We start from the raw sequence: 14111 nt of genomic DNA, 5'->3' as shown, positions 1-14111 counted from the left end.
TGGGAACGTTGGATAGCAGGGCCCTCCCGTCACGCTTGGCGTCTCGGGCCAGTTGGGCAATTTGGACCGTCACTCCCCCAAGCCGTGGCCAGCGACCCCCGCCTCCACGCGCGGTTTCCCGGGCCGACTGCCGTGCAGACAGACGAGCGCCACGAGCGCCACCTACTGGGCAGGAAAAGAAAAACAGAGCCCAGAGATTCCACAGAAAAACCTTTCAACCAGCTGGGTTCCACACCCAGGGAAATCTGATCAAAAGCCCAGACACCAGCAGAAAATAATGGATGACGCTCGGAAAATTGAAGATATGGCCCAGTCAAAGGAACAAACCAATAGTTCAAATGAGATACAGGAGCTGAGACAACTAATGCTGAATATACGAACAGAAATGGAAAAACTCTTCAAAAACCAAATCAATAAATTGAGGGAGGACATGAAGAAGACATGGGCTGAACAAAAAGAAGAAATAGAAAATCTGAAAAAACAAATCACAGAACTTGTGGGAGTGAAGGACAAAGAAGAAAAAATGGAAAAAACAATGGATACCTACAATGGTAGATCTAAAGAGACAGAAGCTACAATTAGTGAACTGGAGGATGGAACATCTGAATTCCAAAAAGAAACAAACTATAGGGAAAAGAATGGAAAAACTTGAGCAGGGGATCAGGGAACTGAATGACAATATGAAGCGTACAAATATATGTGTTGTGGGTGTCCCAGAAGGAGAAGAGAAGGGAAAAGGAGGAGAAAAACTAATGGAAGAAATTATCACTGAAAATTTCCCAACTCTTATGAAAGACCTAAATATACAGATCCAAGAAGTGCAGCGCACCCCAAAGAGAATAGACCCAAATAGGCGTTCTCCAAGACATTTACTAGTTAGAATGTCAGAGGTCAAAGAGAAAGAGAGGATCTTGAAAGCAGCAAGAGAAAAACAATCCATCACATACAAGGGAAACCCAATAAGACTTTGTGTAGATTTCTCAGCAGAAACCATGGAAGCTAGAAGACAGTGGGATGATATATTTAAAATACTAAAAGAGAAAAACTGCCAACCAAGACTCCTATATCCAGCAAAATTGTCCTTCAAAAATGAAGGAGAAATTAAAACATTTATATACAAAAAGTCACTGAGAGAATTTGTGACCAAGAGACCAGCTCTGCAAGAAATACTAAAGGGAGCACTAGAGTCAGATACGAAAAGACAGAAGAGAGAGGTATGGAGTAAAGTGTAGAAAGAAGGAAAATCAGATATGATATATATAATACAAAAGCCAAAATGGTAGAGGAAAATATTATCCAAACAGTAATAACACTAAAAGTTAATGGACTGAATTTCCCAATCAAAAGACATAGAATGGTAGAATGGATTACGACCCAGCAATACCACTGCTAGGTATCTACTCAAGGGACTTAAGGGCAAAGACACAGCCGGACATTTGCACACCAGTGTTTATAGCAGCATTATCTACAATTGCAAAGAGATGGAAACAGCCAAAATGTCCATCAACAGACGAGTGGCTAAACAAACTGTGGCATATACCTACAATGGAATATTATGCAGCTTTAAGACAGACTAAACTTATGAAGCATGTAATAACATGGATGGACCTAGAGAACATTATGCTGAGTGAGTCTAGCCCAAAACTAAAGGACAAATACTGTATGGTCCCACTGATGTGAACCGACATTCGAGAATCAGCTTGGAATATATCACTGGTAACAGAGACCAGCAGGAGTTAGAAACAGGGTAAGATAATGGGTAATTGGAGCTGAAGGGATACAGACTGTGCAACAGGACTAGATACAAAAACTCAAAAATGGACAGCACAATAATACCTAAGTGTAATGTAACTAGGTTGGAACACTGAATGAAGCTGCACCTGAAATATGTTTTTTTGTTTGTTTGTTTGTGTGTTTGTATCTTTTGTTTTTGTTTTTTTTTTCCTTTTTATATATATATTTTTTATTAGTATTATTATTTTAATTCTCTTCTCTATATTAACATTCTATATCTTTTTCTGCTGTTTTGCTAGTTCTTTTCCTAAATCGATGCAAATGTACTAAGAAATGATGATCATACATCTATGTGATGATACTAAGAATTACTGAGTGCATGTGTAGAATGGAATGATTTCTAAATGTTGTGTTAATTTCTTTTCTTTTTTTTTTTTTTTTTTTTTTTTTTAAAGGAAAGACAGAGAGAAGGAAGGAAGGATAGAAGGAAGGAAGAGAGGAAGAAAGGGAAACATCTTTTAAGCATTTTCTTGTTTTTATTGTATTTTGTTTCTCCGTTTTCGTTACATGGGCTGGGGCCGGGAATCGAACCGAGGTCCTCCGGCATAGCAGGCAAGCACTTTGCCCGCTGAGCCACCGCGGCCCGCCCTCTTTTCTTTTTTTTGATTAATAAAAAAAATTAAAAAAAAAAGAAGCACCAAAGTACATGAGACAGAGATTGGCAAAACTGAAGGGAGCGATAGACATTTCAACAATAATAGTAGGAGACTTCAATACACCACACTCCTCTGTAGACAGAACAACAAGACAGAAGATTAACAAGGAAACAGAGAAGTTAAATAACTTGATAAATGAATTAGACCCAACAGACATATATAGGTCATTGCATATCAAAGCACAAGGATACACATTTTTCTCTATTGTTCATAGAACATTCTCCACGATAGATCACATGCTGGGACACAAAACAGGTCTTTATAAATTTAAAAACATTGAAATTATTCAAAGCACTTTCTGTGATCATGTTGGGATGAAGCTGGATCTCAATAATCACCAAAAGACAACATTCACAAATGTACGGAGATTAAATAATATACTCTTAAACAACCAGTTCATCAAAGAAGAAAGTCCTAGAGAAATCAGAAGCTATCTGCAGATGAATGAAAATGAGAATACAACTTATCAGAACTTATGGGATGTGGCAAAGGATATGCTGAGAGGGAACTGCCTTAAATGCCTATATTAAAAAACATGAAAGAGCACAAATCGAAGATTTAACAATACACCTGGAGGAACTTGAGAAAGAATAGCAAACTAACCCCAAAGCAAATAGAAGAAGAGAAACAACAAAGATTAAAGCAGAGATAAATGAATGGGGAACAAAAGAACAATAGAAAGTATTGATAAAATCAGAAGTTGGTTTCTTTGAGAAAATCAATAAAATTGATGGGCCATTAGCAAGACTGATAAAGAAAAAAAGAGAGAAGATGCAAATAACCAACATCAGAAATGAGACCCTGAAGAAATAACAGAAATTATAAGAGGGTACAAAGAACAACTATATGCCAACAAACTAGACAACTTAGATGAAATGGGAAAAATCTTGGAGACACACAAAGAAGCAACACTGACTGAACAATGAATAGAAGATCTCAACAAACCAATCACAAGTAAAGAGATTCAACCGGTCATCAAAAATCTTCCTACCAATAAATAAATAAATAAATAAATCTTCCTACAAAGAAAAGCCCAGGGCCAGAAGGCTTCATAGGGGAATTTTATCAAACATTCCATTAAAAACTAACTCCAATACTGCTCAAACTTTTCCAAAAAATTGAGGAAAAAGGAATTCTACCTAACTTATTTTATGAAGCTAATATTTTAATACCAAAACCAGGTAAAGATGCTATAAGAAAGGAAAACTACAGGCCAATCTCCCTAATTAACACAGACGCAAAAATTCTCAATAAAATATTAGCAAATCAAATCCAACAGCACATTAAAAGAATTATATAACATTACCAAGTGGGGTTTATACCAGGAATGCAAGGACGGTTCAACACAAGAAAATCAATTAATGTAATATAGCACATTAACAAATTAAAAAGGAAAAATCACATGATCATTTCAGTTGATGCTGAAAAAGCATTTGACAAAATTCAGCATTCTTTTCTGATAAAAACACTCCAAAAGATAGGAATCAAAGGTAACTACTTCAATATGACAAAGGGAATATATGAAAAACCGATAGCCAGCATTGTATTCAATGGAGAGAGACTGAAAGCCTTCTCTCTAAGATCAGGTACAAGACAAGGATGCCCACTGTCAACACTACTATTCAACATTGTGCTAGAAGTTCTAGCTAGAGCAATCAGGCAGGACAAAGCAACAAAAGGCAATCAAATTGGAAAGGAAGAAGTAAAACTCTCATTATTTGCAGATGATCTGATACTATACTTGGAAGATCCTGAGAAATCTACAGCAAAGTTATGTGAGCTAATAAACAAATTCAGGAAGGCGGCAGGATATAAAAAATGCAACAATCATTAACATTTCTATACAAAAGCAATGAGCTAGCTGAGGAGTCAGTTAAGGAAAAAAGCCCATTCAAAATAGCAACTAAAAGAATCAAGTACTTAGGAATGAACCTAACCAGGGATGTAAAGGACTTGTACACAGAAAACTACATAACATTGCTAAAAGAAATCAAAGGAGAACTAAACAGGTGGGAAGACATTCCTTGCTTATGGACAGGAAGGCTAAATATAGTTAAGATGTCAATTCACCTCAAATTGACCTACACATTCAACACAGTACCAATCAAAATTCCAACAACCTACTTTGAAGATTTGGAAATGCTAACTACCAAATTCATCTGGAAGGGAAAGAGATTCCAGATAGCTAAAAGCATCCTAAAAAATAAGAACGAGGAGGGAGGACTAATATTCCCTGACTTTAAAATATATTATAAAGCCAGAGTGGTCAAAACTGCATGGTACTAGCACAAAGACAGAAGCACTGACCAATGGAATTGAATTGAGAGTGCAGAAACAGATCACCAAATCTATGGTCAACTGATTTTTGACAAGGCCCCCAAATCCTCTGAATTGGGACAAAATAGTCTTTTTGATAACTGGGCATGGAAGAACTGGATATCAATAGCCAAGAGAATGAAGAGGACCCTACCTTACATCCTAAACAAAAATTAACTCAAAGTGTATCAAACACATAAATGTAAGAACTAATACCATAAAGCTTCTAGGAGAAAATGTAGGGAAACATCTTCAAGACATAGTAATAGGAGGTAGCTTCCTAAATTTTATACCCAAAGACAAGCAACAAAACAAAAATATAAATAAATGGAAACTCCTCAAAATCAAATGCTCTGCACTTCAAAAGACTTTGTCAAAAAGATAAAGAGGCAGCCAACTCAGTGGGAGAAAATATTTGGAAATCACATCTCAGACAAAGGTCTGATTCCCTGTATATACAAAGAAATCATACAACTCAACAACAAAAGAACAAACAACCTATGGGCTAAAGATTTGAATAGGCATTTTTCTGAAGAGTAAATACAGATAGCTCAAAAACACATGAAGAGATGCTCATTTGCATTGGCTATAAGGGAAATGCACATCAAGACTACAATGAGATACCACCTCACACCTACAAGAATGGCTGCTATTAAACAAACAGGAAACTAAATGTTGGAGAGGATATGGAGAAACTGGGACACTTACACTCTGCTGGTGGCAATGTATAATGGTACAGCCACTATGGAAGACTGTTTGGTGGTCCCTTAGGATACTAAATTGAGAGTTGCCCTATGACCCAGCAATACCACTATATGGTATATACCCAGAAGACTTGAAAGCAACAACACAGATATTTGCACACCGATGTTCATAGCAGCATTATTCACAATTGCCAAAAGGTGGAAACAAACCAAATGCCCATCAACAGACCAGAGGATCAAAAAATGTGGTATATACATATGATGGAATGCATCTATATACCATATATACACATGACAAGATGGATGAGCCTTGAGGATATAATGCTGAGTGAAGTTAGCCAGTCACAAAAGGATAGATACTGTATGATTCCACTTCTATGACCAGCATAAAGGTATAATCAGAGGCTAATAATACAGAATATAGGGGATTTACAGATACATATAAAGTAGAGATGGATGAACTATTAGTTAATGAGGTTGAACTCCAATGTAAGGGAATAGATAGGAGTGAGGTGCTTCTCCAGTAGGTCTGTAAGTAGTATTACCATATTGGAGATAAACAAGATTGAAAGGCTTGTATAGACCTCTGATTAACACTAGAAATATGAACTCTCACAAGAATTACTTCAAAGATGTGATTCTTTATAAAGAGTGTTTTAAGTCCAGGGTGCAGGGGGAAAACTGCTATTGCATTCTATGAGCTATGTTCAGAAGGAAACTATCAGCACTACCACACCAACAGCAGAGGTAAATAATCGGGGGAGGGACAGGAGTTAAGAAGAGGTTTAGATTTTCTATTCAGCGACGGTGAGTTTATTGGTCTTCTTTCTCTTGGGAACAATGAAATTACCTAAAATTGAGAATGCTGATGGACTGTGGACTTTGGGCCCTTTACGTGATGCCCGATGAATGCAGGTGGCAGAAGAATGCACTGATGGAGAAGTAGATTGGCAAACGACGGTGAATACTTATGAATGAAGGTTGTGCTGCTACAAAAAGGAACAAAGTAGTGAGGTATGCAAGGATGTGAATGAATATATGGGAAATTTGGTGAAACAAAAAAAAAGCCAGAAACAAAAGAACAAGAATGGTATGGTCACCTTTGGAATACGCTTATAAGAAAACAGGGGCCTAGATGCCAAGCTTTTAGAGCAGACACATTAAATCCGGAGTGGTGATTATTATTTCTGGATTTTGAGAGGCTGCTATATATATATAACCTGATGTTTAGAGATAAGAACAGATTGGGATTAAAGTAATTCAGAACATAGGGTTAAGGAAAACAGTGTCTATATTTTAGAACCAAACATACTCTCTGAGACCAATGGAAGAAAGGTTTATTTGGTCTGGAACTGAAATTTTCTGTAGTGCATAATCTAACTCAACCTATCTGTATAGCTCATTTGAACAAATGAAACACAGGGAGCCCAGGATAAGAAAGAGGTCCTTTAATCCTATATAGATTTTTGTAATGCCTGGATACATCCTCGAGTATATTAAGCAGATAAACAAAAAGTATTGGCAAAGTCCCCTGTGGGATGGGAGAAAAATATGGAACTGTTAAACCTTACCATCAAGGGAATCCCTAGATACTGTGTCAAACTTTAGGGACACCCAAATCAATAGGCCATGCCCTCGATCAGGAGGCTTACTCTTATGAAGCTTATGTAGGTAGCGGAGAAGCTTAGACCAACTATAGGTATGCCTAAGAGTTACTTCTGGTGGACCTCTTTTGTTGCTCAGATGTGGCCTCAGTCTCTCTAAGCCCAACTCTGCAAGTGACTTATTGCCCTCCTCCCTCTGTGGGACATGACATCCAGGGGTGAAAGTCTCCCTGACGACATGGGAAATGACTCCCCCAAGGATGAATCCAGACCTGGCACCATGGGATCAACAATTCTATTCTGGGGAAAAGAAGTGTGATTAATAGAGTGGCAGTGGCAGTGAGAGTTCAAATAGAGTCGAGAGGCTACTCTGGAGGTTGTTCTTAGGCAATCAAAACATGACAACCCCCAATCAAGACAATTCCAGCCAATCCTAAGGAACACCTAGGGCAATGTATAAGATTTCACAAGGGTTCCATGCACTAGAGTAATTTTCCAGAAACCTTCAACCTCGTCCCTGGTCCAGATAAGTCCTGAAACCTAGCCCAGCCTCTCCACCTCTCCAGAACATCAGATAGCTCCATCTCCCTATCCCTAATATTAGTGACAGACCCTTCCAATATGAGAAATTTAGAATTGCCATAGCACAAACACCCCTAAAGGGAGGGATGGAAAGGTCAAAGGTGATGGTAGAGTTATACAGAGAAGATAGGATTTAACAAAAGAATATGAATGCTGAATCATTAAGTTGATGTCTCTTTTACTCTACAGTATTTTAGAACAGCTAGAAGTAAAAACCTAAAATTGTGAAACTGTAACCCATGTCAAACTCTAAGATATGTTCTACAACTAATTGTGGTACTGGGCTTTGAAATTTATAGCTTTTTTGTATATATGTTATTTTTCACAAAAAAAAAGAAGGAAAAAAAGTCGATTGTGATGACAAAAAAATATTTAAGCCCTCTAGCCTCCTATATTCTGGAGCAGCCAGAAGGAAAAATATAAGAGGATCATATGGTAGCTCATGACAAACTCTGGGATCTGTCCTGTAACCACCTGTTGAAGACTGCTTTGAAAACTAATGCTTTTTTATTTCTTTGCTTTGCATATATGTTATACTATACAATGAAAAAAGTTTAAAAAGTTAAAAAAAAAAACCCAAACATATGCATCATTCCAGAAAAAGAAATAAAAAGAAAAAACTCATACATGCCATACCCCTTACTTCTCCCTCTCATTGGCCACTAGTATTTCAATCTACCCAATTTATTTTACCCTGTATGCCCCCTATTACTTTTTTTTTCTTCTTCTTCTTTTTTTTTTTTTTGCATGGGCAGGCACTGGGAATCCAACCCAGGTCTCCAGCATGGCAGGCAAGAACTCTACCTGATAAGCCACTGTGGCCTGTCCTACTTATTTTTTATCCATATTTTTTTACTTATCTGTCCATACCCTGGATAAAAGAGCATCAGACACAAGGTTTTCACAATCACAAAGTCACAATATAAAAGCTATTTCGTTATACAATCATCTTCAAGAATCAAGGCTACTGGAACACAGCTCAACAGTTTCAGTTCCTTCCCTCCAGCCACTGTAATACACCAGAAATTAAAAAGGAAAATCTGTATAATGCATAAGAATAACCTCCAGGATTACCTGTCAATTCTGTTTGAAATCTCTCAGCCACTGAAAGTATATTTTGTCTCATTTCTCTCTTACCCCTTTTGAAAATGGAAGGTTTAAAAGAAAAACTACAATTAATGCAAGCTAAGGTCTATAGTCAACAGCAACACTGTAATATGCTTCTACTGAATGCAACAATCTTGACCCTTTTGGTCCAAAGGCTATCTCAATACCATGATGTCAGGTCCTGGTTCATCCCAGGAGTTCTGTCCCACATTGTCAGGGAGACTTATACCCCTGGGAGTCATGTCCTTCAGTTCATCTGCTGAATCGGCTTAGAGTGAGAGGCTACATCTCAGCAACAAAAGAGGTTCTCTGGGGGTGATTCTTGGGCATAATTACAAGCAGGCTTAGCTACTGTTTGCAGGAATAAGTTTCATAAAGGCAAAACCTAAGATCGAGGGCTCAGCATATTGATTTCGTTGTTCCCAACTGCTTGCGAGAATATCAGGAATTCTCCGAATGGGAAAATTGACTATTCCTCTGTTCTTCCCAGTCCCCCAAGGGGATCTTGCAAATATTTCTTTATTTACTGCCCAAATTACTCTGGGATATATCAGGACATCACACTAACCCAGATAAACCAACAAGATCTCATGCCATATTTAAGATTCCATGTACTTATAGTGTTCAACTAAACTGACCATATATGTTTAATTAGGTAGTGTGCTACCCAAAATATAAATTTTGCACCAAATAAACATCTCTCCCTTTGATCTCACAGGGAAATTGAAGTTTTAAAATATGGACTATATAATCCTTTACCGTGTATTCTGATCTACCTTAGTCCTACCCAGATCAGCTTCATTCTTATCTCTAGATATAGTTTGACCCCTTTTCCAACATTTTAAACAGTTCTTGTATGGTGTAGTGCTGACTTGCATAGCTTCAGAGCCCTAACTATGAGTCTCAGGTGTCACACATACACCCAAAGTTCCAGGAACGACCAGGTTACACACAAATAGCTCAGCATCTCAGAATTTAGAAATAACAGTTATAACTCTGGAATAAATGTGACTGAAGTAAGGGTTTACAATCTACGAACCTTTACATGGGCCCCAACCTGACAACCCATGCTCTCAACTTCAAATTACCGAGTTTGTATTGAGGCAGTATACAAGTTTAACCTCAGTATTTTTGTATAACTTTATAAATTCATGTGTAACACCTCAGTATTATTGTTGTATAACTTTATGAATTGATGTAAGAAATTATGTACTCCTAAAGCATGTAAAAGCAAGGAATAAACCAAAATGTCTGTGAAGTCTGTCTGCCCCTGGTCACTTCTGCAGACCCTGCACAGGTCACGCCCACAGACCCTGCCTGTGGTCAAGTCCACAGGCCTCGCCTCTGGTCACGTCTGCAGACCCTGCCTTGGGTCACGCCCACAGAACAAGGGTCCTCTGCACATGTCGCATCTCAGACAAAAGAAATTCTGTACCTTTTCAGTGTTTACCACCCGTTCTTATAGTGACTCCCGCCTTGCTTACTAGCCTATATAATCTAGAAACCAAGAATATCCAGGGCTCAGACTTTGGATGGAAGTCCTCTGAGCCTGCTAGCAATAAAGTTTTAGCCCACTTCTCAGAGGCTCAGGTGCTTTTGGGAAAATAGAGTTTTCAATACTTTAGTATTTATAGTTAGTACATATGAGTAAGGCGTGATAATATTTGCCTTTTGTTTCTGATATTTCATTCAACATACTAAGGTTTATTCACCTAGCTGCATGTCTCACAACTTCATGGCCGCTCAGTAGTCTGTTGTAAGAATACACACATCCCTCTTCCTTCCCTCAGTCATTGTACCCTGAGGCTACCTCCATTCATTGTGAGTCACAATGCCCCTCCATCATAGCCCCCACCTGTTAACATTTAGTTTTGACAGAATGCCTTAGTTACATTCATTTAAAGTATATTACAATGTGACTGTTGACTATAGACCCTATCTTGCATCAATTGTACTTTTTCCTATAAACCATCCATTTTCAACATCTCGCAAGCTGCCATTCGTTTGTTCTCCCTCATACAAAAACGTTTTTATAGTTGTACATTTAATCACCATCACTGTCCACTCTAGGCATTCCTAAATTATACCATCTCAGTCTTTATCCTCTATCTTTTCTTCTGGTTTCATACATGCCCCCCGCTCTTCTCTCTCAATCATACTCACATTCAGCCTCATTCAGTGTACTTACATTACTGTGCTACAATCAAGTAGTATTGTGCTATCCATTTCCGAATTTTTACAATCAGTCCTGTTACACAATCTGTATTCCTTCAGCACCAAATGCCCAATCTTGACCCTATTTCTATTTCCTGATAACCTGTGTTCTTGACTTCAATTCTCAAAGTTCACTCATTAATCTTAGTTCACATTAGTGAGATTATACAGTATTTGTCCTTTTGTTTCTGGCTAATTTCACTCAGCATGTCCTCAAAGTTCATCCATGTTGTTACATGCTTCATGACTTTATTCTGACTTACAGCTACGTACATTCCACCGTTTGTATATACACAGTTTGTTTAGTCACTCATCTGTTGATGGACATTCGGGCTGTTTCCATCTCTTAGCAATCGTAAATAATGCTGCTATAAACATTGCTGTGCAAACAACCTTTTTTGTCCTCCATCAGTCCCCATCAGTTCCTCTGACTATACCTAGTAATTAGATTACTGGATCATATGGCAATTCTATACTTAGCTTTATGAGGAACCGCCAAAGTGCCTTCCAGAGGGCTTGCACCATTTTACGTTCCCACCAACAGTGGGTAAGTGTGCCTCTTTCTCCACATCCTCTCTAGCACCTAACATTTTCTTTTTTTTTTTTTTTGATGACCATTCTAGTGGGGTGAGATATTTCATTGTGGTTTTGATTTGCATTCCCTGAATAGCCAGTGAAGTTGAGCATCTTTTCACCTATCTTTTAGCCATTTGTATTTACTTTCTGGGAAGTGTCTGTTCATGTCTTTTGCCCATTTTTTAATTGGACTGTATTTTTTTTTTTTTTGCATGGGCAAGCACCAGGAATAGAACCTGGGTCACCGGCATGGCAGGTGAGAATTATGCCACTAAGCTACCATTGCCCCACTCTGTCTTTTCATTGCTAAGTTGAAGACTATACAGTCAGGATACTAAACCCTTATCTGATATGTGGATTCCAAATATTGTCTCCCATTGTACAGGCTGCCTTTTATACTTTCCTGACAAAGTTCTTTGATGCACAGAAGTACTTAATTTTGAGGAGTTCCCATTTATCTATTTCTTTTTTCAATGCTTGTGTTTCGGGTGTAAAGTCTAGGAAACTGTCTCCTATTACAAGATTTATAAGATATCTCTCTACATTTTCTTCTAAAAGTTTTAGGGTCTTAGCTCTAATATTTAGGTCTTTGATCAATTTTGAGTTAATTTTTTGTATAGGGTGTGAGATATGGATCCTCTTTCATTCTTTTGCATATGGATATCCAGTTCTTCAAACATCATTTATTGAAGAGATTGCTCTGTTTTACATGGGTTGGCTTGACCATCTTATCGAAGATCAGTTGTCCACAGATGAGACTTTCTATTTCTGAAGACAATTTCAAATTTTTTTTTTACCTCACATTGTCTTTCCAGTACAATCCGATTCAATCAGGCTTCTGTCCTCTCCCTTGCCACTAAAACTGTCATGCAATGAAAATAAATGACCTCTAGGTTGCCAAAACAAAGACTCAAGTCCTGTCTTAGTTAACATCTCAGCAAATTAAGCACAGTTAATCATTTCTTTCTTGAAATACTTTCTTCTCTTAGCTCCCAGGGTTCTATCATTGGCCTCTTCCTAATGAGTTTTTTACCGGCTCATCTTTAAATAGTGTAATGTCTATGAGCTAGGTCTTAGGTGCCTTTCTCTTCTTTCTACACTCTTCCTAGATGACCCCATCTAGTCCCATGACATTAAGTCCTTTCCAATCTATATCTCTAGTCCTGAATCTCTCTACAATTCTAGCCTGCCTGCTCATCTCTCTAGGGGATGCTAAAATACATCTCAAAATCAACATAATCAAAATGAGCTTATTTTGGTCTTTCACCAAAACTTATTTTGGTCTTTCACCAAAACCATGATGTTCTCTCAGTCTCTGAGCTGGTCCTAGCTCAGTATATAGGACCAACTTCTTAAATGCTCAAGCCAAATAACTAAGAGTTATTCTAGATTAGAAGCAGTAGGGTGCACTAGGGTTAAACATGGATTCTGGGACCAAAATGCATTGACTCAAATTCCAGTTCCGCAACTTTCTGGCTGTATAACCTTGGGAAATTTATTAATTTCTCTGTGCCTCAGTTTCGTCTTCCACAAAATAAAGGCAAAACAGGTTGTTGCGAAGTTTAAAGTACTTAGAACAATGCCTGGCACAGCGTAAGCACTCTACAAATGTTTGCTTTAAAAAAAAAAACACCTGATTTATCTTTTGCTTTTACTATCCACTCACCTCCACCACATCCAGTCTATCAGTAAGTCCTATTGGTTCTATCTCCAAATGACATTCCAAATCCACCCACGCTTCTCCACCTTCATCACTGCCATTCTCGTCTAAACCAGCATCAATCTTTACTTGGATTATTAGAAAATCCTGGTACTGGTCTCCAAATCCGACTTCTGTTCCCCTTTCCACTAATCTGCTTGCCATACAGTGGGCAAAATAACTTTTAAACACAAATCAGACTTCACTACATTGTTTAAAGATTGCCATTAGTTTTCTATTTCACTGCTAATAAAATCTAAACTCTCTAATTACTTAACATGTCTTTTATTAGTTTCTTTCTACTTTTTTAAATAAACAAACTTTATTTTTAGAGTAGTTCAAGTTTACAGAAAATTGCACAGAATGAACAGAGTTCCCATATACCTTCCCACCCCGCCCCTGCCCAGTTAACCCTCTTTATTTACATATTGCATCAATCATTGCGTTTTTTTCTGTTCCTCAGACATGCCATGATTGTGTCCTGCCTTCGTACTAACAGTTCTTCTAACCTGGAATGTTATTCTTCCTGAACTATGTATTGTGGCTTTTTCTTATCACTCAAGTCTCTGTTAAAATAGCATGTCCTCAGAGAGGTTTTCCCTGACCATCCGATCTAAAGTAGCTATGCTGTTCCTATCATCAACCACTTGAATTATCTGCATAGCACTTTTCATTTTAATATTTTTCTTGTTATTTGTTTACTTTCTAATATCTTTTCACTAAAGTTTAAGCTCCATGAGAGCAAAGACCTCAACTGACTGGCACATCACTATAGTCCCAAGGCCAAATACCTTCTGGCAGAGTACAAACTTGGTAAACAGTTTTTAAAATTCTATTTACAGGACAGTTTTTGGTATTT

The 14111-nt window shown here is 37.8% G+C and overlaps 1 protein-coding gene across 1 annotated transcript in view; it reads right to left on the bottom strand.

Annotated features, from left to right (window-relative positions):
* FANCI (FA complementation group I) overlaps positions 1 to 14111 on the bottom strand; it is a 155311-nt gene that overhangs the window by 113204 nt on the left and 27996 nt on the right. The window lies entirely within an intron of this gene.

This window comes from Tamandua tetradactyla, chromosome 12 (assembly GCF_023851605.1).
Source record: "Tamandua tetradactyla isolate mTamTet1 chromosome 12, mTamTet1.pri, whole genome shotgun sequence".
In the NCBI taxonomy this organism is placed as follows: domain Eukaryota; kingdom Metazoa; phylum Chordata; class Mammalia; order Pilosa; family Myrmecophagidae; genus Tamandua; species Tamandua tetradactyla.
This window is presented reverse-complemented; position numbering and strand designations above follow the sequence as displayed.